Source organism: Canis lupus, chromosome 20 (assembly GCF_011100685.1).
Source record: "Canis lupus familiaris isolate Mischka breed German Shepherd chromosome 20, alternate assembly UU_Cfam_GSD_1.0, whole genome shotgun sequence".
Classification (NCBI taxonomy): Eukaryota; Metazoa; Chordata; class Mammalia; order Carnivora; family Canidae; genus Canis; species Canis lupus.
This window is the reverse complement of record NC_049241.1, coordinates 11298735-11321757: the sequence shown is the minus strand read 5'-3', so window position 1 is coordinate 11321757 and position 23023 is coordinate 11298735. Positions and strand designations below refer to the sequence as shown.

The 23023-nt window shown below is 36.0% G+C and overlaps 1 long non-coding RNA gene across 2 annotated transcripts in view; it reads left to right on the top strand.

The window, feature by feature from the left end:
- LOC111091427 overlaps positions 1–20576 on the top strand; it is a 109326-nt gene extending 88750 nt beyond the window's left edge. For both annotated transcript variants that reach the window (XR_005374405.1, XR_005374404.1), the window contains 2 exons: positions 18190–18269; positions 20413–20576. This is a non-coding gene — a long non-coding RNA (uncharacterized LOC111091427). The remainder of the gene's footprint in view (positions 1–18189; positions 18270–20412) is intronic.
- The last annotated feature ends 2447 nt before the right edge of the window (positions 20577–23023 follow it).

Below are 23023 nucleotides of genomic sequence, written 5' to 3'. Positions count from 1 at the left end.
TATTTTATGAAAGGCAAGCTGCTGTGTTCCTTGTGAGGATGTCATAATGAGTGATAATCTTTGTTCAATAAGAAAAAAATATACTTCTATTTCTAAGAAACTATATCTGAGTCAGTTTGAGAATTAAGTCAGTTTTCGTTATTAGGTGTTCAAGACCTAATAGGTGTTCAAGAGCAGCACTAGTTTAATAATTTCAAGTCAAAATTAATTACAACTGACTCCCACAGGTATTCATCACAGTTTAACTTAGTATAGACAAAGGATCTTTAATTGGGTATTCATAGACTCTTAGGATGAGCTTTAAAATATTTAAACTTCCTGAAATAGTATGCAAAACTTTATGGTTGTATATATATTGGGATGGCTTGTATCTTTCATCATGTGGATTAATATTATTATCTTTTCAATTTTTTCATTATATTTGATCTCTGCTACATACTGTCCTTATTTAGGGCCTCAGCATCTTTTATACAAACTATTCTGTTGGGTAATAATTTGTTCCACTAAAGCCATGTCATATGACTATTAAGCTCTAGCACCTTTCAAAAATAAAAGATGGAGATGAATAGAAGCATTTGATTTGATTACCTTGTCAATTCTTTCTAGTAGGTCACATCTGAACTCTTTAGCAGGTGAAAACAGGTTAACTATCGTCTGTTCCAGCTGGCAAAATTAATGTCTTGCCTGTCTTTACTTTGAACTCAGAGTCTTCCTGCTTATTGGAATGTTCTTGCTTTTCCCTGTTCACCTAGGTGACTCTATTTATACTATATAATCTAATTAAGGCCATTCTTTTTCCTCCTTTAGGAACCCTTTGCATGTTGCATATATTACTTTTCTTTTTTTGCCTAATACCTGGGCATATCATCATTGTAATTATCACAACATAGGTGTGTAACTTCAGTGAATGTGTGTGTGTGCCTGTGTGTGATGTTTCACTTGATGGTGATCTTATCAAAAATAGGGCTTATTTTATCTATTCATAGCATCAAGCACAGAGCCTAGGGCACCAAGAGTCCTCAATAAATGCATGGCAAGTAAGTGAATGAATGACTAAAATGAAGAATTTTCAGGTCTGCTTGTTAATTAAAACTGATTTATTTTAATGAGAACTTAGCACACACACACACATTAAATACTTGATTATTTTAATTACAATAAGATGAATTCTAATAATAAAATTAAATAAAATAAATTTAAAAAGATATTTAAGTAATAATAACTAGTTCACAGAAAACCTCTTTTATCATTTTGGTAAATTTCCTAGGATACTTGCTCCAGTATTGTTTTTGGTTTTGTTTTTTTGAATTAAAATGGGGAAGAAAAGGAAAGGAAACTGAAGAGGTGGGGAAAAAAAGAATTAAAACTACAAAAAATTACAAAAATAGTTGAATATAGTATTTAATGTTTTCTGTTGTACTGTTTTCTCTTTTTAAGTGTGGTATGGACTGCATAGTATTCCTTCACATCTATGTACCAAATTTATTTAACTGCATCCCGTTTTGGGGCATTAAGAAGTTTCCATTTTTATCCAACTACATGCAATGTGGCCTTGTATCCCCTTCCTGTGTTTGGAGTCATTTCCTTGCTAAGTTGATTTCCAGGAATGGAAGTTTCTGATCACATTCTCAGGGCTCTATTTGCTGTCATCAGCAGCATATTGCCCTCTCTTCCACCACAATTCTAACAATTTATCACATTTTAGAGTAGCCATCTTCTAAGAGTGAAGCTTCAGCACCCTTCCTAGACTATTTGGACCTTCTTGTCATTGTGAGGAGTTTTCAATAACTATATCTATCGATAGTATATCTATCAATATACTCCTGAAGGGGATCCAGTTAGCTGGCATTTCTGACATCCAACCAGGAAACAGCTATATTTGAAATGATGAAGCTCATGGCTGAGACAGATGCTCTCTGGAAATGACTCAAGTTCTTTGAGAACTCGAGCAGTGGCAGTCATATATAGTAGACAAGTTTATGTGTAAATTGATATGTGGTTATCTTTCCCATACACTCAAAATCTTATTTATTTTGACTATGTTATACAGATGCTGCTATCCACAGGGTGCGGAAAGGATGCTATGTAATATGTCAGCCTCGACACCTTAATGGAAATAACTTATTTGTTCCCCATGTTATACATATTGGGCCACATTTCTCCATAATATGAGTTACTTCCTTCCAGAGAATTTCCCACTTGGGAGAATCATTAACTCTTTCAGGGTGCCAGCACAGCAAATCACCTCTTTAGTGAACTAAGTATTAAATTCAAAAAGGATAGTGAAAATTCTATATTCCATCTCTCCCATCCTTTGTAGGGATTATCTCAGAAGGTATGATTAAGGGTATGAATTCTAAGGAGGAAATTCCTGAATTCAAATACTTAATCAACAAGGTATAAAACTTTTCTATGACTCAGTTTCTTCATAGGTAAATAGTATGTAATAAATTTTATTGTGAGGATAAAATGAGTTTATATGTATTAGGTACTTAGAACTTAAACTAATAAAATAAGTGTTAGCTATTTTATTATTATTATTATTATTGTCATTTTTATTTTGATGAGATTCAGAAGAAATTATGTATCTGTCTTTCATGCTTTTGAGTCTTGAGTTCCTCTAAAATCTGCTACTCTCTCAAATAGTAACTAATTCAGTTAATAAATAAGAATTATGTCAATTGTATTTTTTTAAGGTAAAAATGCCATTGAGTACCTAGGAACATAAAGTTTTAGATGTTTCATCTAAAATAGTAAATTGTTTAAGCAAGAAAATGGCTGCATTGCTCAGGTCCTGATTAGCTTATTGGCATTTGGCTTTGTGGATGCAAATGCTGACCTAAGATTTAGGAAAACTGTATTCAAGATCACCTGTGTCTCTTAGTAGGGTGACTTTGGAATACTTGATGCCTCTATTTTTCAGGTTCTTATCTGTATTATAGGACTCAGGAATCTCTGAGGAGATGCTCATTAGAGTTAATATTCTGTTATTGATTCTGAAAGGAATCATGCCTCAAAAAATGGGGAATGGGTTCTGCTCTCAGCTCTTCAGGTAAACAGAGCATTATGATATAATAAATTGTCAGGAAAATTATCCTAATTGTATTTGCCTTTGAAGAGATATGCCACTGAAGCATTTTGGATGGGGTATGGATTGTCTGGACAGTACCTTAAACCCATCACTGGCTAAATTAAGTTCCTGAAGTATATTAAGCTAATAACACAAAATTTTATCAGAAGTGATTTAGCCACACAAAGAATTGGCAGATGCAATCAGTATCAGTAAGTTTTGTTTGATAAATAGTGTTTCTAAAGGAATCACCCAGTCGGGTTGCCTTTGTTCCTGAAAAGTCAGTCTCTCTATAGCTTTGGGAAACTCACTTCTTGGTATAGCCAAACTTTTTTATATTCAGTGTGTCTGCCTTCATTTGAGAAGAGCTTACACCATGACTTCTCATGTCCATTTCTATGACTTTATAATATTTTGCACTTTCTGAGTCTTGGAACAAGCATTGTGTCAACAAAGCCATTTCTTCATCCAGGAAAAAAAAGGAGTTGCCCAGCTATTGCTGGTGAGCAGTGCCTCTGCTTTCAGTTTTTCAGTATCCTGGCATGCCTACATTTACCTTGGGAACTAAGACATGCAGCTTTAATCTCAGAGATCACTCTTAACCTTGCATCTCTTCATTCACTATTGCTTATGAGTGAAGACTAAAAGTTACTTTTTATCTGAATCTCTTGTTTAAAGTAAATAGTATCGTGATGTTCCAATGACACATGGAGTACAATGGAACCATGTCTGACTCAGCAATTAGGGTTTAGAGTCAGCACTTAGGGTGAAATCCATGTCTAGTAAAAAATTGCGCTTAGGAATCCATTAATCCATTAAGTTAGACATAAAGTGCAGTGTTTTAAATAGATTTGTGTACAGCTTTTTGCATTAAAATATGTATATGGAAAAATGTGTATCTGTAAACTAGAATCACACTTTGCACAGACTGTAAGATGGCTGGACTAAGAGAGGTTCCCTGGAGCTGATACCCATTATAGACACAGTTAATTTGTGTCTACCTGTTCATGACTCTTGGTTATATTCAGTGCATGGAAGAATAATCAGACTTACTCAAACTCCTTAAATTCTGGTTTCTCTTCTTCTCTCTGTCTCTTCAAATGTATAAAGGTAGAATATTGTAAGCCAAATGCCCAAATGGTGTGGCTTTTCTATAAACTCTGTAAGTTTCTGTTAGGTCTGTATTCACAGAAGGACAAGATAGTTGAAAGATGTTTCAATAATAAGTTGCGGTAGAGAATCAGTTTAAATTACTTTTTGACACATTAGAGAACATTTACTGAATACCTATGTTATGGACTGAATGTATCCTCCCTCCAAATTTATATTTTCAATCAGCCAGTTCTAGCTGTGATTCAAGAAAACTCCCAAATATATGAGCAAAGAAACATTACAGACTTAATTGTGGATACACACACACACACACACACAAACACATATTATATATATATATATATATATATATATATATATATATATATATATATATATTTTTTTTTTTTTTTTTTTTTTTTTTTTTTACTGATGGCTTTTAATGTTTTGGTATAGGAAGTTTCTCTCCAAATTATTTAAGGAGGAGGTTCTAGAGACTAGATACTATGGAGAAGAGTGTTTCCACATACAACAGGTGTTAGCAAACGCTATAGACATAATTCATTTCCCACATAATTTGGACTAAATTGGATTCTTCCCAAATCAGAGAGCAAAACTCTAACATCTCTCTCCCCACTCACATGGGAGTTATTTATATTTAAAAAAATTAAATACAGTAGATAAGCTTATTTGAAGGTTTTCCTTTTATTCTTTCATTTATATATGTATTTTGTTATTCTTTTATTCATTCATTTATTTGGTTTATATAGTCTGCATATTTTATCACTTTGAGACCACAAACATTATATCATGTCTGTTAAATAGAACCAACACTGCTGGTCATCTTTAAATTACAAGAAAAAAAAGCACCTTTTCCAACCCAATATTTTACAAAACCAGTAAGCAAGCCATGGGGAATCGTCATAGAGGCTGCACCCTGGAGGTATAGCTGGATGCTGGGACTTGCTAAGGGAAGAGAAAGAAAAAGGTGATTTGAGGTAGGAGGAGCTTGATTGTCTTTGTGTCATACTTATATGGTAGAGCCTAATAGCAGAGCTAAAGTGAATTAATCAGAACTACAGGTATCAATATTATAAATTTATTTATTTGTTAAAGATTTTATTTATTTATTCGTGAGAGACACAGAGAGAGAAAGGCAGAGACACAGGCAAAGGGAGAAGCAGGCTCCATGCAGGGAGCCCAACGTGGGACTCGATCCCTGGACCTGGAGATTACACCCTGAGCTAAAGGCAGATGTTCAACCACTGAGCCACCCAGGCATCTGACATTATAAATTTAAAATGTATTGTCAAAAGAAAAAAAAAAAAAAACATGTGGTATGGCAAAAAATTTTATTGATTATTTATTCTATGCTGGGCATATTGTAAGTTTGGTTTATATAAAGTTTAAAGAAGTAAGCAAAATGTTACTATATATTATTTAGGGAAAACCTTTGTAAAAAAAATAAGATACACATGGGAATGATAAGCACAAAATTCAGGAGAGTGGGCACCTGGGATAAGGATGATGGGGCTAGGGAAGAGTTGTGAGATTGGGCAGTAATTCACAGAAAACTTTAGCTATATCTGTAAAGATCTAGTCATTTTAAAAAAGTTTGAAGCAAAAAATAAAGCTATGATGTATTGAATATATGAATATACATTACTTTTTTCCCTAGATAACTTTTGATATATTTGGAATATTCCAAATGTTTAGAAATTTAAAAATTGCCATTGCAGTTATTTTTGCAATATATTAACTTAGCATCTCTATGAAATATATGACAACGACAGAGTAAAATATGCTATACTTAATATCTCAAATGGCAACAATGCATAATTTAAAATTTTCATGCAGAATTTACCTCCATAAACTCTGTAGTAGCCACATAGTTAAGTTCAGGACTTTTATATTGATCAGCATTACTTTGAATGTAATCAAAGATTCATGGTAGAGGAAAAACGCATCTCTGGGAATGCTAAGTAAAAGGACTCAGATCCTGTATGGATTCACTGCATATTTACATTGTTATATATTTACAGTAAAAAAGAAATTAAGCTACACAATAGAAGCATTAAGAAATATGCTTAAAACTTCCTTTTCAATAAAAAGCACTACAAACTTAGTTAAGTCACACATTGATCTTAAAATCAATAAAGCTGAAGACATTCTCTCCATCTTTTGAGTTTAGTTAAGACAAGCCTGCTTCATATAAATTTCGAGATTTAAAATGGAATAAAGGGAATTAATGGAGAATATGTACAAAAAAATTAATAGGTATATACAAATTTTATTTTTCTGCTTTTTTTGTAGTTACACATAGGTACCATCTTAGGAAAAAAAGAAGCAAATATTTAGAATGGAAAACAAATATTTTTTCAAATGAGAGAACTCACAACTTTATGATCAAATAAATATTCATTCAAGCAGTAGTTCATTTATGGAACATCTGCAACGTGCCAGGTATAGATCAAAATGCTGAGAAAGTAGCAGTGAACATAATAGAAAAGACCCTGCCCTTCTAGAGTTTATATTATAAAGGGAAAGGGAGGAGCTTACTTTCTTATAATCTAGTATCATATAGTAGGATGACCTCCTAAAAGGTAATTATGAATCTTTTTGGCTTTAGGAAGAAAAGAAGGGTCCATTGAATGGATTCTTTGATAACCTTAATGGAAGTTAAAATTTTTAGAAAGAAAACACTTAACTGGCTTTTCATTTTATATAAATAGAAATGTTTATAGTAATTTTACTGGGAACAGCAGCCTCAAGTGTTTTTTTTTTTTAAGTGTTTCAAATGCAGAAGAAAAATAAAGGGGGATCCCTGGGTGGCTCAGCGGTTTACTGCCTGCCTTTGGCCCAGGGTGCGATCCTGGAGTCCCGGGATCGAGTCCCACGTTGGGCTTCCAGCATGGAGCCTGCTTCTCCCTCCTCTTGTGTCTCTGCTTCTCTCTCTCTCTCTATGTCTATCATAAATACTCTCTCTATGTCTATCATAAATAAATAAATAAATCTTTAAAAAAAAAAGAAAAATAAAGGGTGGAGTCTGCTTTTCAGCTTTGCTAAGAGTGACTATTTAACTGTTTTCTTTGCCAAGTCTTTTGAGCTTATTACTTAATTGATGGTTTTCTTCTTTTCTTCTAAAAAAGCAAATTATTAGTATCTTTATTCAGTAAAGAATCCAAATAAAATTTAAAGCACTCTTTTCTTTAATGGACTCTTTACTTTTTTATTAAAACCTTCTGTGTCAGGCATGGCCTTGGGATCTGTGTATTCAGAAATACACACCTCCTTCTCTAGAGAGTACAGGATCTCACAGAGTCAACTGCCAATACCAATTGTCATGTAATAGGGTAGGTGTTCTTACAGAATATAAACAGTTCTGAATAGGATTTTTCTACCTAGGATTAGAGAAGTTGGAAGATTTTTAAAAATATTTTTGAGGGGCAGAGATGGGAAGGGAAGGCTTAAAAAATAACCAAGTTTTTGCCAAATGATGAAATATGAGGCAGGCATCTCAAGTAGCTATTAACCTAATGATTTCTGTTAATTACCCAATACATTTTTTTGTCTTTATGTTAACTTCTGCGTGCCATTCATTCTCTTGGTCACTTGTTTATCCATTGATATGGATCATCAAAATTATTGTATTTATTAAACACCCTGTGTTGGCACTTTGCTAAGCAATGGTAAAAAGAATGAGCAAGACAGATGCCATACTTACCTTCATTTTATATGTCAGCCCCAATGGCTGGAGTTATAGACATGCAACTGTTTCAATCCAGAGGTTATTAAATTGCAGAATAGTTGAGTTATTATAGTTGGGTGGGTAACATGATTTGGTTTTGAACAAAAGTACAAGTCTTATTCTAAAGTGATTGGAAGCACTGGGGGTTATACAAGTCATTGGATCACAGTGTATATAAAAACCGGTTAGAAAAGCAAAGCAGAATTCTTCAGGAGCTTGATTTATGTACTTGTTTCCACACCATCTAAAAAAATTCCCTTTAACTACAACTTTGGAAGAACATAATAACACTATACAGAACACTTTTAGATATGGTATCTTGTTTGATCCTGACAGCATCCCTATGAATCATGAATATAGATTCCATGACCTTCCTAAAATACAGCAGTAGTATTTGCAAAATTTGGTATTCATTCCAGCAACTGTGATACACCTTGAGAAAGCTCTGGAATTCTTAGATGCCTCCCAGACCCATTTTTTAATAATTGTTTCTCTGATATATGTTTTTATTATTTCAAAACGACCTTTTCTTATTTAGCTTTCCCTTAACTAGAAGGCAAAGGTTTTCTTTCTTCCTTCCTTCCTCCCTCCCTCCTTTCTTTCTTTTTTTCGGGGGGAGTGGAGGGAGGTGATGTGCAGGGGAGTGAGGAGTGGAGGTGAGGGGAGGGGGGAAGGACGGAGTGGAGGGAGCGGAGGGAGGATGGAGTGTAGGATGATGGAGTGCGGTGAGGAGGTGAGTAGGGAGGGGTGTGGGTTGTACAGGACGTCATTCTTTTCATTCTTTTTCTGTCGTTCTTTCTTCTTTCTTTCTTCTTTCTTTCTTTCTTTCTTTCTTTCTTTCTTTTTTCTTTTTCTCTTTCTTTCTTTCTCTTTTTTCCAGTAAAATACGTAAAACAGTGGTATAATGGTGCTACCAACATAGAAAGGTTTATTCTCCCCAAATAAAGTTGATTTAGGATGCCTGGGTGGCCCAGTCTTTTGTGTTCCATTCTTGATTTTGGCTCAGGTTGTGATCTCAGGGTTCTGGGATTGAGTTCTGCATTGGGCTCTGTCTGCACTCAGTGGGGAATCTGCTTGAGAATTCTCTCTCTGCCTCTCCGCCTGCTCATGTGCGCACGTGCATGCTCTCTCAAATAAATTTAAAAAACAACAAAATAAGGTAGATTTAGGCAATATAAGTGTATTTTTTTTTGTCCTGGAAACAGAACTTCAATAAATTAGATGTAGTCACAAATGTAAAATTATATTTCTAAACATTGATATTTCACTTCATTATATGCTGTAAATGAGTGCTAAAAATGAAAACAAATTTGGGATTTCAAAGATACACAAAAACATAATCAATCAGTGGTCTGAATTCATCCTTCTGGTGAATCTCTTCCTTTTTTAGGATATTTGCTTTTTCTAAATCTGTGGACTTAAGGGATGTCAATGCAAAACCTAAGTGAAGAATTTAGAGCAACTTAGTTTCACTAGTGGAATAGATGGGGAGTAGAGATTAAGGAGGCAAGGAGCCTTTGACAAAGTTAGGCAGAGCTGGGGAGGGGCTTAATGTAGCTTAAGGGACATGGACTTTCAAGAGAAGTCTGAAGTCTGATGAGTGGAAACAAGAATATTGTAAAGAACTGTGATGAAGGGTTAGCAATTATTTATTAAACCTGTGTTCCTGCAAGACGCATTGCTTGATCTTATGAACTCAGTGGTGTTCTTGTGATTTCTTGAGGTTTGGAAAAACACAATTGCCAAAGGAGATAAGATGAGCTTGAAAGGAGGTAGAAAAGAGACCCTGAGAGGTGGGTAGAAATTTGAGGTTTAGGACTATTATTGTTAATGCCAGACTGTGGGCAACCTTTTTGAGCAAAAATAAACTCTAGCTTTTTCAGAAAAACTACTATAAATTAAAAAATAACTGATCATAAATTCAGACCCAAGCATAAGTCTTATCAGAATGACCATAAAATGAAGAGAAGGGAGAGCAATGATGCTAATCTTGTCGACTTCAAAATGCCACAGAGCTGGCAAACAGCAATAGTGCTGTGTGTCAGTATTTTAGAAAACCATCTTAATTGTCTTGCCAGCATAATCTCAGGATTTTCACTTTAAGGCAGCGCATGTATTCCTTTGTGAATGAAGAACAGTTTATTTAATTCAAGTAGCTTTTGTTGAGCATGTACTAAGTGAAAAAACAGTATCTAGTCTGGAAATCCTAGAGTTCTCCACCCCATAACCACTAGAGGCTGCTGATGTTTCAGCACACTGACTGAGGCAATAAATCTTCAGCAGCAAAAGGATTCAGACCAAAATGAATTGGTAAAAGATTTCTGGGACTAAGTTTTTTGTTGTTGTTGACATATGATTTGTACCCAATGAAATGCACAGTTGAGTACTCTCTTCTCTATGAGTTTTTTTTTTTTTTTCCCTGAATTCCTTGAGATCATATTATCCCTGGTCTTCCTCCTGCATCTCTGACTGTTCTGTCTCCAGTATGAGTACCTATCACTTCCCTAAATGTTGTTGCTCCTATATCATCTGCCTGATCATTTCTTCTCTTTTCAGGTTACACATTCTCTTTGTATTACGTTGTTTACAGTAAGCATTTGTATGCTCATTTATCACCACATCCATGTATCTAGACTCTGGTCTCCCATCTGCCTCATTCCTATGTATCCAACAAGCAATGGAACATCTTCACTTAGTGTTTCCATCAGAACTTTGAATTTTTCAGGTATACAACTGAACTTCTTGCCTTTCACTGCAAATATGCTTTTAATCGTGTTTTCATTATTTGTGCTAGTACAAACTATTCAAAACAATTCAAGCAATTGAGCACCTTTGTGTGACTAGAGATATGCCTAACATTATAGATCGGGTGACCCTGCTTTTGAGGAACTAATAGATTAGCCATTTATTCAAGACAAACCTGAACATCATTCTGGAGTTTTATTTCATCCTCACTGTACCCATCCAAAATCCCCCCCAAAATGCTACACCCCCCACATCATCAGGAGCCCTTCATTCTTCCTCTGGAACCTCTCAATTCCGTGCCTTTCTTCAACCACTACCTTGGCAAAATCTTTCTACTTTGTTTCCAGGATTCCCGTGCAGAAGGTAGTGTTATAATAGATTCAGACTCTGTACCTTGGGCATACAGGTAAGGAAAATATGAATTCTGATTGGCAGATCTTAGACTTTACTCATCAACTACTTATTGCTTTTCTTTAGGCATAAAGTAAATATATTAAAGTAGTAGAACATAGGGGGTAGGAGCAAGATGGCGGAAGAGTAGGGTCTCCAAATCACCTGTCTCCACCAAATTACCTAGAAAACCTTCAAATTATCCTGAAAATCTATCAATTCGGCCTGAGATTTAAAGAGAGACCAGCTGGAATGCAACAGTGAGAAGAGTTCGCGCTTCTATCAAGGTAGGAACACGGGGAAAAAGAAATAAAGAAACAAAGGCCTCCAAGGGGGAGGGGCCCAGGAGGAGCCGGGCTGAGGCCGGGGCGAGTGTCCCCAGGACAGGAGAGCCCTGTCCCGGAGACGCAGGAGCTGCACCGACCTTCCCGGGCGGAAAGGGGCTCGCAGGGACTTGGAGCAGGACCCAGGAGGGCGAGGATGCCCTCCGGCTCCCTGGGACAGTAACAGATACCTGCGCCCCGGGAGAGTGCGCTGAGCTCCCTAAGGGCTGCAGCGCGCACGGCGGGACCCGGAGCAGCTCGGGAGGCTCGGGCAGAGGAAGAGGCTCCGTGCGGAGGGGGCTGCGCGGTTCCAGCAGCAGCTCGGAGGGGCTCGGGCGGCTCCGCGGAGGGGGCTGCGCGGCCCGGGAGCGCGAATCCACATGGAACTTTCTCCAGAATAGACCACATATTGGGTCACAAATCGGGTCTGAACCGATACCAAAAGATTGGGATCGTCCCCTGCATATTCTCAGACCATAATGCCTTGAAATTAGAACTAAATCACAACAAGAAGTTTGGAAGGACCTCAAACACGTGGAGGTTAAGGACCATCCTGCTAAAAGATAAAAGGGTCAACCAGGAAATTAAGGAAGAATTAAAAAGATTCATGGAAACTAATGAGAATGAAGATACAACCGTTCAAAATCTTTGGGATGCAGCAAAAGCAGTCCTAAGGGGGAAATACATCGCAATACAAGCATCCATTCAAAAACTGGAAAGAACTCAAATACAAAAGCTAACCTTACACATAAAGAAGCTAGAGAAAAAACAGCAAATAGATCCTACACCCAAGAGAAGAAGGGAGTTAATAAAGATTCGAGCAGAACTCAACGAAATCGAGACCAGAAGAACTGTGGAACAGATCAACAGAACCAGGAGTTGGTTCTTTGAAAGAATTAATAAGATAGATAAACCATTAGCCAGCCTTATTAAAAAGAAGAGAGAGAAGACTCAAATTAATAAAATCATGAATGAGAAAGGAGAGATCACTACCAACACCAAGGAAATACAAACGATTTTAAAAACATATTATGAACAGCTATACGCCAATAAATTAGGCAATCTAGAAGAAATGGACGCATTCCTGGAAAGCCACAAACTACCAAAACTGGAACAGGAAGAAATAGAAAACCTTAACAGGGAGGAAATTGAAGCAGTCATCAAAAACCTCCCAAGACACAAGAGTCCAGGGCCAGATGGCTTCCCAGGGGAATTCTGTCAAACGTTTAAAGAAGAAACCATACCTATTCTCCTAAAGCTGTTTGGAAAGATAGAAAGAGATGGAGTACTTCCAAATTCGTTCTATGAGGCCAGCATCACCTTAATTCCAAAACCAGACAAAGACCCCACCAAAAAGGAGAATTACAGACCAATATTCCTGATGAACATGGATGCAAAAATTCTCAACAAGATACTGGCCAATAGGATCCAACAATACATTAAGAAAATTATTCACCATGACCAAGTAGGATTTATCCCCGGGACACAAGGCTGGTTCAACACTCGTAAAACAATCAATGTGATTCACCTTATCAGCAAGAGAAAAATCAAGAACCATATGATCATCTCATTAGATGCAGAGAAAGCATTTGACAAAATACAGCATCCATTCCTGATCAAAATTCTTCAGAGTGTAGGGATAGAGGGAACATTCCTCGACATCTTATGAGCCATCTATGAAAAGCCCACAGCAAATATCATTCTCAATGGGGAAGCACTGGGAGCCTTTCCCCTAAGATCAGGAACAAGACAGGGATGTCCACTCTCACCACTGCTGTTCAACATAGTACTGGAAGTCCTAGCCTCAGCAATCAGACAACAAAAAGACATTAAAGGCATTCAAATTGGCAAAGAAGAAGTCAAACTCTCCCTCTTCGCCGATGACATGATACTCTACGTAGAAAACCCAAAAGTCTCCACCCCAAGATTGCTAGAACTCATACAGCAATTTGGTAGCGTGGCAGGATACAAAATCAATGCCCAGAAATCAGTGGCATTTCTATACACTAACAATGAGACTGAAGAAAGAGAAATTAAGGAGTCAATCCCATTTACAATTGCACCCAAAAGCATAAGATACCTAGGAATAAACCTAACCAAAGATGTAAAGGATCTATACCCTAAAAACTATAGAACACTTCTGAAAGAAATTGAGGAAGACACAAAGAGATGGAAAAATATTCCATGCTCATGGATTGGCAGAATTAATATTGTGAAAATGTCAATGTTACCCAGGGCAATATACACGTTTAATGCAATCCCTATCAAAATACCATGGACTTTCTTCAGAGAGTTAGAACAAATTATTTTAAGATTTGTGTGGAATCAGAGAAGACCCCGAATAGCCAGGGGAATTTTAAAAAAGAAAACCATAGCTGGGGGCATCACAATGCCAGATTTCAGGTTGTACTACAAAGCTGTGGTCATCAAGACACAGCACAGTACTGGCACAAAAACAGACACATAGATCAATGGAACAGAATAGAGATTCCAGAAGTGGACCCTGAACTTTATGGGCAACTAATATTCGATAAAGGAGGAAAGACTATCCATTGGAAGAAAGACAGTCTCTTCAATAAATGGTGCTGGGAAAACTGGACATCCACATGCAGAAGAATGAAACTAGACCACTCTCTTTCACCATACACAAAGATAAACTCAAAATGGATGAAAGATCTAAATGTGAGACAAGATTCCATCAAAATCCTAGAGAAGAACACAGGCAACACCCTTTTTGAACTCGGCCATAGTAACTTCTTGCAAGATACATCCACGAAGGCAAAAGAAACAAAAGCAAAAATGAACTATTGGGACTTCATCAAGATAAGAAGCTTTTGCACAGCAAAGGATACAGTCAACAAAACTCAAAGACAACCTACAGAATGGGAGAAGATTTTTGCAAATGACCTATCAGATAAAGGGCTAGTTTCCAAGATCTATAAAGAACTTATTAAACTCAACACCAAGAAACAAACAATCCAATCATGAAATGGGCAAAAGACATGAACAGAAATCTCACAGAGGAAGACATAGACATGGCCAACATGCATATGAGAAAATGCTCTGCATCACTTGCCATCAGGGAAATACAAATCAAAACTACAATGAGATACCACCTCACACCAGTGAGAATGGGGCAAATTAACAAGGCAGGAAACAACAAATGTTGGAGAGGATGCAGAGAAAAGGGAACCCTCTTACACTGTTGGTGGGAATGTGAACTGGTGCAGCCACTCTGGAAAACTGTGTGGAGGTTCTTCAAAGAGTTAAAAATAGACCTGCCCTATGACCCAGCAATTGCACTGTTGGGGATTTACCCCAAAGATACAAATGCAATGAAACGCTGGGACACCTGCACCCCGATGTTTATAGCAGCAATGGCCACGATAGCCAAACTGTGGAAGGAGCCTCGGTGTCCAACGAAAGATGAATGGATAAAGAAGATGTGGTTTATGTATACAATGGAATATTACTCAGCTATTAGAAATGACAAATCCCCACCATTTGCTTCAACGTGGATAGAACTGGAGGGTATTATGCTGAGTGAAGTAAGTCAGTCGGAGAAGGACAAACATTATATGTTCTCATTCATTTGGGGAATATAAATAATAGTGAAAGGGAATATAAGGGAAGGGAGAAGAAATGTGTGGGAAATATCAGAAAGGGAGACAGAACGTAAAGACTGCTAACTCTGGGAAACGAACTAGGGGTGGTAGAAGGGGAGGAGGGCGGGGGGTGGGAGTGAATGGGTGACGGGCACTGGGGGTTATTCTGTATGTTAGTAAATTGAACACCAATAAAAAATAAATTAAAAAAAGTAGTAGAACATAAATATAATTAATAAAGTAGATAATTCATTATGAGGAAATCTGCTAAGTAATGCCTATTTATAATCCATGGATTTTCCTTTTATTAGTTAAGTCTATGCTAATCTTCTCAATAGATTGTTATTTGAATATTCACTTCTGGTTCACCTTGGATTCCACCTCAGGTTTAGACTCTCTTGATACTGTTATTTTCCTGAGTTTAGGCTACTTTGACAGAGACATTCTCTAGGCTGCTTTTTCCAGTTGTTCTCATCTTACCTCTGTGTTTCTCTCATGGTGCCTGCCTGCCCACAGGCCCAAATTGCTGCACTTGAAAATGTTCACTCTACTTAGTTTAAATTAAAGGGATTGCTTTATTTTTTTGCTTTTCAAGCTCATTGCATCACAAAAATCTTAGTTAACTGGAAATTTTGAAAACACCTAGTTAAATTTCCCAATCAGTACTGGAGATGCTCTGAGCTCTGAGTTGCTGTCTTTTTGCTCACATGGCAAAAGAGGCAAAAACAGCTGAATGATACAGCTGAGAAACATGTGTACATCACCTAGCTATAAAAGGCATTCAAAATAAGCCTTATGCTTTCTCTGGTGTTCTCTTTCCCACTTTGTTCATTTCCACTGTTTCTCATCTCATATCCCTGTGGACAGTGATGCTTAGAACATCCCTCCGTGCATTTTCATGAAGGGATAGGATTTTTACTCTTTCCCTTTGAAGAGAAGGCATTTGTCTGCTCCCTGAATTCTACCCCTTACATTTTTTCCCTCTTGGAAGAGGAATGGATAATACTGGTGAGAAACATTCAGTAGTCTCTCTGAAGACACTTTCATTGGTTTCTTCTGTCTCTTCTTGCCTTCCCTTTTCTTGGCACCAAAGTACCTAACAGTAGACTCAGTTCAGCCTCAAGGCCTTTCTTGCTAATAAAGACAGGCCAGAGTCTTCTAGTAGCCTTTAGATCCACTCCTCCACAAAGGAATACCAGGATTCTAGGTTTGAGGGTAAAGAAAAAAGGACCAAGCCAAATTTGGGCCATGCTTCAAGGTACATTCTAAAATACAGCTTTACAGGTAGTAAAGTTCCTGTTTTGGCAATGGGGCACTCCTCCCTATTACTCTTTGTTTCACTTAGGTTGGGATTTCAGGGAAGACTAAATATTGTTCCTTCTTCCAGATTCTGAACCAATTAGGCCTGTAGGCAGCTAAGCAAATAGGAAAGAGAGACAGAGAGAAAGAGAGAAATCAGTCAATCAAGGTTAAGATCCATACATGCAATATTGCATCAAACCCATTAACCATTCCCAACTGGGAGCTGTGGATATGACATATCCTCAGTGGTTTATATTTATTTAATATGCATTTAGCTGGGCCATAACTCTATGATAAACATTGTGCTAAGCATCAGAATTTCAACAATGAATACAGGAATACATTCCTAGTTTCATGGGACCTACATATTTACAATCTAAATGGGAGGATAAAATGAGTAATTTAGAATGAGCTTTATAATCAGCCAGACCTGAAATCAAATTCTGACTGCATAAAGTATTAACTGTGATAAAATACATTTGGTTGGTTATTTTCTTAACTCTTTATTATAATGCGTAGCCCTGGGCATTTTATCATTTCCTATTATGGAGTCAGAATGAATTAGTAGGAAGAAGATTGGATTAGGAGTCAAAAGACTTGAATGCTGGGGCATTTGGCTGGCTCAGTCAGTAGAGCGTGAAATTCTCAATCTTGCGGTAATGGGTTCAAGCCACACTTTGGATATAGAGATTACTTAAAAATAGAATCTTTAAAGAAAAAAAAAATTCAGTGCCAATTCAGGCCCATGAACTACTTGTCTTTTGCCTTTGCAAAAGTCATTAATTTTTCTGAAGTTCTCTTTCCTTGTCTGCATTTTGGAGAAATTCAGAGTGTTTTGGTGAAGATTATAGGAGATCGTGAAGTTAAGAACCAAACTTTGGCACATCTTAGCTGTGTAGTGATTGTCAGCTCCAGCCTGTTGCACTGGTTAAGTGTCTCCATTCTTACACAACTAGCCCTAGACTCCTTTGGACTTTTCCAGAGGTGATGATTTGAAGTTTTATATTTTTTGATCTTTTAAATTTTTATGTCTTTATATGAGTTGCCATTAGGGAAGAAAATAGAGCCCTTCTTCCAGAGGGAAATAGATCTTGTGACATCTTCTACTTATATCCATCAGCCTGACAATGTTTTCACATATATAGCTTCTACAGTTGGAAAATAAAAGCTTTCTCTAGACTGTTAAGGTACTTTAACTGTAACTTACATTTAAACTAAATATACCAGGTCTTTACAGAATGTGGGAAGTGTAATTTCATAACCAAACTATTTGATATTCTAAATAAAAGAAGATATTTCTAACATGCAAATTGCTGACATTTGCCAATATATTTGCAAAATACCAGTGTAGCCAGAGGGAATTTGTCTATAAATGTTCCACATGATGTTCAAGTAATGAATTCCTTGTATTAAGCCACTCTAAAACATAGTTACTTCCCAGTTATGATCCCAAGGTTTTGCCTGTTTTAACAAATATTTTTTAATCCCCAATGTGGAAAGAGAAATTAATCTATTTCAGTTGGAATTATTCATGATACTCACCCAATTTATAATTCAAAAAGCCTATTAGAAGCCTATACTTTCAGATATAATAGAACTTTATTTTAAGGTATTTCATAGATTAAGTTATAAAGATTTATAGTTGTTCAGATCATCCCTAACACACTTTTAAAATTATAGTTTTTGAGAATATTTTATATTCCAGACCTTGTTGTAGGGTCTGTAACATAATTTAGTTTTTCCTAATCATATGTGTATAAATTTGCAAACTTTTTCTGCCCTCCTTATCATCTAGTTAGTTATGAACAATAATGGACTCTTAAGGTAAGTCAGTCCTAGAGGTCAGCTTAAGTGTAGAATTTCAATTTACCAAAACTATATAGTTTATAATAGTCTCTTCTCTCTAATTAACAGTTGCTCATTGATTTATTCTACGAGTTCTCAGTGCCCACTATGTGCGAGGAAGAGAAAGAAAGCATACACTTGAGACACAGGTAAGCAATATTGTTTTGATCTATAGCACTTACCGTTCTTTTTTTCTTTCTTAAGATTTTTATTTTTTCGTGAGAGAGAGAGAGAGAGAGAGGCAGAGTTATAAGCAATTGATTCAAGTTTATACAAACTTGAAAATTGAACAAGAGCAGTCCTGAAGCCGGTGTTTGCCCTCGCTCTAATCTATTCCTATTTCCAAAAAAAAATATGATACTCTCCTAAGACTGTGTGTTGGCTAAACTTTATGTGTCAACATGGCTAAGCTGTGGGGCCTAGTGGTTTGGTCAAATGAAAGTCTAAATATGTCAAGATGTTTTATAGATGTGATCAGTTGTTTTTAAGTAAATCAGTTGTCTTTAAGTAAACAGATTATCCTTTAGAATGTGAGTGGGCTTCATTCAGTCAGAGACCATAGGAACAAAAACTGAGGTTTCCAGAGAAGGAATTCTGCTTTAAGATTGTAATAAAAATCCTCACTTAATATCCAGCCTGCCAGCCAGCCCTACAAGCTTCAAACTCAGCACTATATAGTATCAACCTCTGTATGAGTTTCTAGCCTGCTGGCCTGCCCTATGAATTTTAGACTTGTTATCTCCACCATGTATGAGCCAGTTTCTGTTGGTTCTGTTTCTCTGGAGAACCCTGTTAGAGTGTACACAATATCTTTTTATTAAGCTTAGCTTAGCTTAACTTCCTTCCTTTATCATTTTATTAATTGGTCAAAAATAACTAATATGGAGACGTCTGGGTGGTTTAGTGGTTGAGCATCCACCTTCGGCTCAGATTGTGATCCTAGGGTCCTGGGATGGAGTTCCACATCGGGCTTCCCGTGGGGAGCCTGCTTCTCTCTCTGCCTGTCTCTCTGCCTCTCTCCCTGTGTGTCACTCATGAATAAATAAATAATCTTTTTAAAAATAACTAATATATTTTCTTTGTGGTTGGCATATTTGTACTAAGTGCTAGGTCTTATTTTTTTTGTCAAAAGTAGGTATAGTTAACTCTAATGAATGGTTATAAGTGGGAAAGAAGTATAGGAAACATTACTGTCCCTCATTCAAAATATAAATATTTTGCTTATTTTGGTTGTATACCTGAAGCTAGCTTCTGAACAGTTTTTCACATCTATTTTGTTGCTAATTTAATTGTGTTATATATTATTTAAGTTGGAAATTTTTGTGTGCTGGGACCAATAGAAATATTTCTTACCACCCCCATACCTATAGGACACTATACCACACTTTGAGCTATACAGTTGCAGAATAAGCTAATCCATTTATAATCTAGTTCAGCATTTTGCAAACTTTACTATTTGAATACTATGTTACTTTTTTGCCATAATTTTTGCCACCTATGCTCTCATTTACTTAATATTTTAATATAATTTCACATTTTATGCAAATAAACTTATTTAAAAAGTAAACTTTAGATCACTATCATAAATGAAAATCTAATATTTTCCTTAAGTAAAATGTAAGGATGAAAAATGAGTATGAACATAACAAAACAATATACAAGTATACCTTGTTTTGTTGTGCTTTCTAGAATATAGTGTTTTTTACAAATTAAAGTTTTGTGACAACACTGTATTGAGCAAGTATATTGGTACCATTTTTCTAACAGCATTTACTCATTCTGTATCTCCGTGTCACATTATGGTAATTCTTGCAATATTTCATACTTTTTCATTATTATTATTATATGTTACACTGTTTTGTGTTCAGTGATACGACTCTCTGAAAGCTCATGTGATTAGCATTTTGGCAGTATTTTAAAATTAAGGTATGTACATTGATTTTTTTATTTTTTATTTTTATTTATTTATTTATCTATTTACTTATTTATTTATTTATTCATGACAGATATATAGAGACAGAGACAGAGACACAGGCAGAGGGAGAAGTAGGCTCCATGCAGGGAGCCTGACGTGGGACTCGATCCCGGGTCTCTAGGATCAGGCCCTGCGCTGAAGGCGGTGCTAAACTGCTGAGCCACCAGGGCTGCCCCTGTACATTGATTTTTTTTTTGACATAATGCTATTGCATACTTAATAGACTACCATATAGTGTAAACATAACTTTTATATATGCATTAGGAAACCAGAATATTTATTTGACTGACTTTTTTGTAATATTCACTTTATTGCAGTAGTCTAGAACTAAATCTGCAGTAACTCTGAGGTATGCCCAGTGGATTATGGTTGTCCCTTAAATACTGAGTCTGAGGCCTGTATTCTTCTGGTTAAAAAGAAGATTATGAAGTGTTAGTCATACTAACTCTGAGCTGAATTTTTCTCACAATGGAACTCAAGAATGAAGAATACCTTTGTTATTATTATTATTATTAATATTATTGTTTATTATTATTATTATTATTGTTAATATTATTATTAATATTATTATTATTATTATTATTATTGTTATTATTATTTAGTTGAAGTTATTTAATGCTACCAACTAAAATTATCTCACACTTTAATAAAAAGAAACCTAATCCGCTTCTCTTCCCCGTTGTTGACTTTCACTTGAATGTACTTGGTAAATGGCTAGTCTGTCAAACAGACTTCATGAGAAATCACATTCTCATTTACTAAATACTTTAGTTGAGAGAACACTTCGTCTTCCAGTGAAGTAACATCTATTCCTTTAGCCATTGGTCTTGGATCAGCCATCTCTACCTAGACCATAAAGTCTAATCTCTCATTCATAAAATATTTTTCTCTTCATTATCATCTTCATTTCCTATCTTAGGCTTTGTCATATTGACATATGACACTGCTTTTACTGAATTCACATGCACATGTATCACAACATTCACAGTGGTTAAGAGGACAAAGAAGAGCAATTTCTTGCAAAGAGAAATTCTTTTAGGAGGAAAAAGTCAAAGAAGTTTTACTTTGTTGTTTTCCTGTAGCAGAGATACTATTTTTATTGTTTTTGTAGCATTATTTGTGAACTACACATAACCCTAAAACACTCATCAAATGAGTTCGGTTTTATTTAATGAAGAATTTTAGAATTTCCCTGTGTGAAATACTCTTAAAGTTATCTGTTAAAAACAAACAGAAAGTCTAAAGTAAATCATATATATTTGTTTACTGTAGAAAACATGGACACAATGGGACAGGTAATTCACGGATATAAGACAAAAATTCAGTTTGGGATCATTATTGGTCAAGAGTTCTTATAGTCTTCTTGGGAAAGGGAAGGAAAGAGGGATAGATCTTGATATTAGTGGATGCTAGGAAGTTGATAGAGATGAAGTTGCATGGCTATTTGAAGATAATTTCTGAAACAAATCTCTGAGTAACAATTTGTTTATGGTTTCAAGTGCCCTTGTCAAAATATGTGATTTAAAAAATTAGAGTTGTGATGATTTTTAGGCACAACACCAAAGGTACAATACTTGAAAGAAATAATTGATGGGCTGGACTTCATTAAAAAACAAAACCACCAAACTTCTGCTCTGCAAAAGACAATGTCAAGGAATAAGAAGCTACATATTGGGAGAAAATATTTCCAAAAGCCACAAATAGAAAGATGTCCTATCATATGTAATCAGGGAAATGCAAATGAAAACAACAATGAGATACTACTGTACACCTATTACAATGGCCATATCCAGAATACTAGACAACACAAAAGGCTGGTGAAGATGTGGAGCAACAGGAATTTTCATTCAGTTTTGGTAGGAATGCAAAATGCTACAGCCACTTTCAAAGACAGTTTGGAAGTTTTTTATAAAACTAAACACACTCTCATCATATGGTCCAGCACTGACACTCCTTGGTATTTACTTAAAAGAGTTAAAAGCTTATGTCCACACAAAAACCTGCACACAGATATTTATAGTAGCTTTACTCATAATTGCCAAAGCTTGAAGGCGACCAAGATGTTCTTCAGTAGGTGAATGAATATGTAAGCTGTAGTACAGGCAGACAATTGAATATTATTCAGTGCTAAAAAGAAACAAACTATCAAGGCATGAAAAAACATGGAAGAACCCAAAATGCGTATTACAAAATGAAAAAAGCTGATCTGAAAAATCTACAAATAGTATGATATTCTGGAAAAGGTAAAAGTACAGAGACAGTAAAAAGGTCAGTGGTTCCAGGGGTGAGGGTGAGGAGAAGGATGAATAACTGGAGCACAGAGAATTTTAGGGCAATGAAAATACTCTGTATGATCCTGTAATGATGGCACATGTCATTATATATTTCTCCAAACCCATGGAAAGTACAACACCCAAGGTGAACTGTAATGTGGACTTTGGGGTAGACAGTGATGTTCCATGTAGGTTCACCAGTTCCAACAAATGTACTACCCCAGTAGGGGTTGTTAATAGTGGGGAATGCTGTGCATTTGTGGAGGCAGAATAATCTATGTTCTCAATTTCTCTGTGGACCTAAAACTGCTCTAAGATTTTTTTTTCTTTAAAAAAATTAAGGGAGCTTTATAATTTGAGTTACAACCTAATATTTTTGTCTTGGTTTTACTCTATTTGGGTCAAATAAAAACTTGGTTTATTAATCTATTTGCTACCTAGTGAATATAGCAGTACGGACTTGATACAAAGCCTCTTGTCATAGAGTAGAGGATGCTAATCACTTACTCTGTGATCCCTTTGAGTCCTAAACAATTGTGATATCAGCATAAGGAGTTTTAGAAAGTACAATTGGTATCTGTGGCTAAAACAAGGTTTCTTATAACTCTTTTTGAGTTTAGGATATTCAGGGCCCCAGAGAACTCTCTGTAAAAAT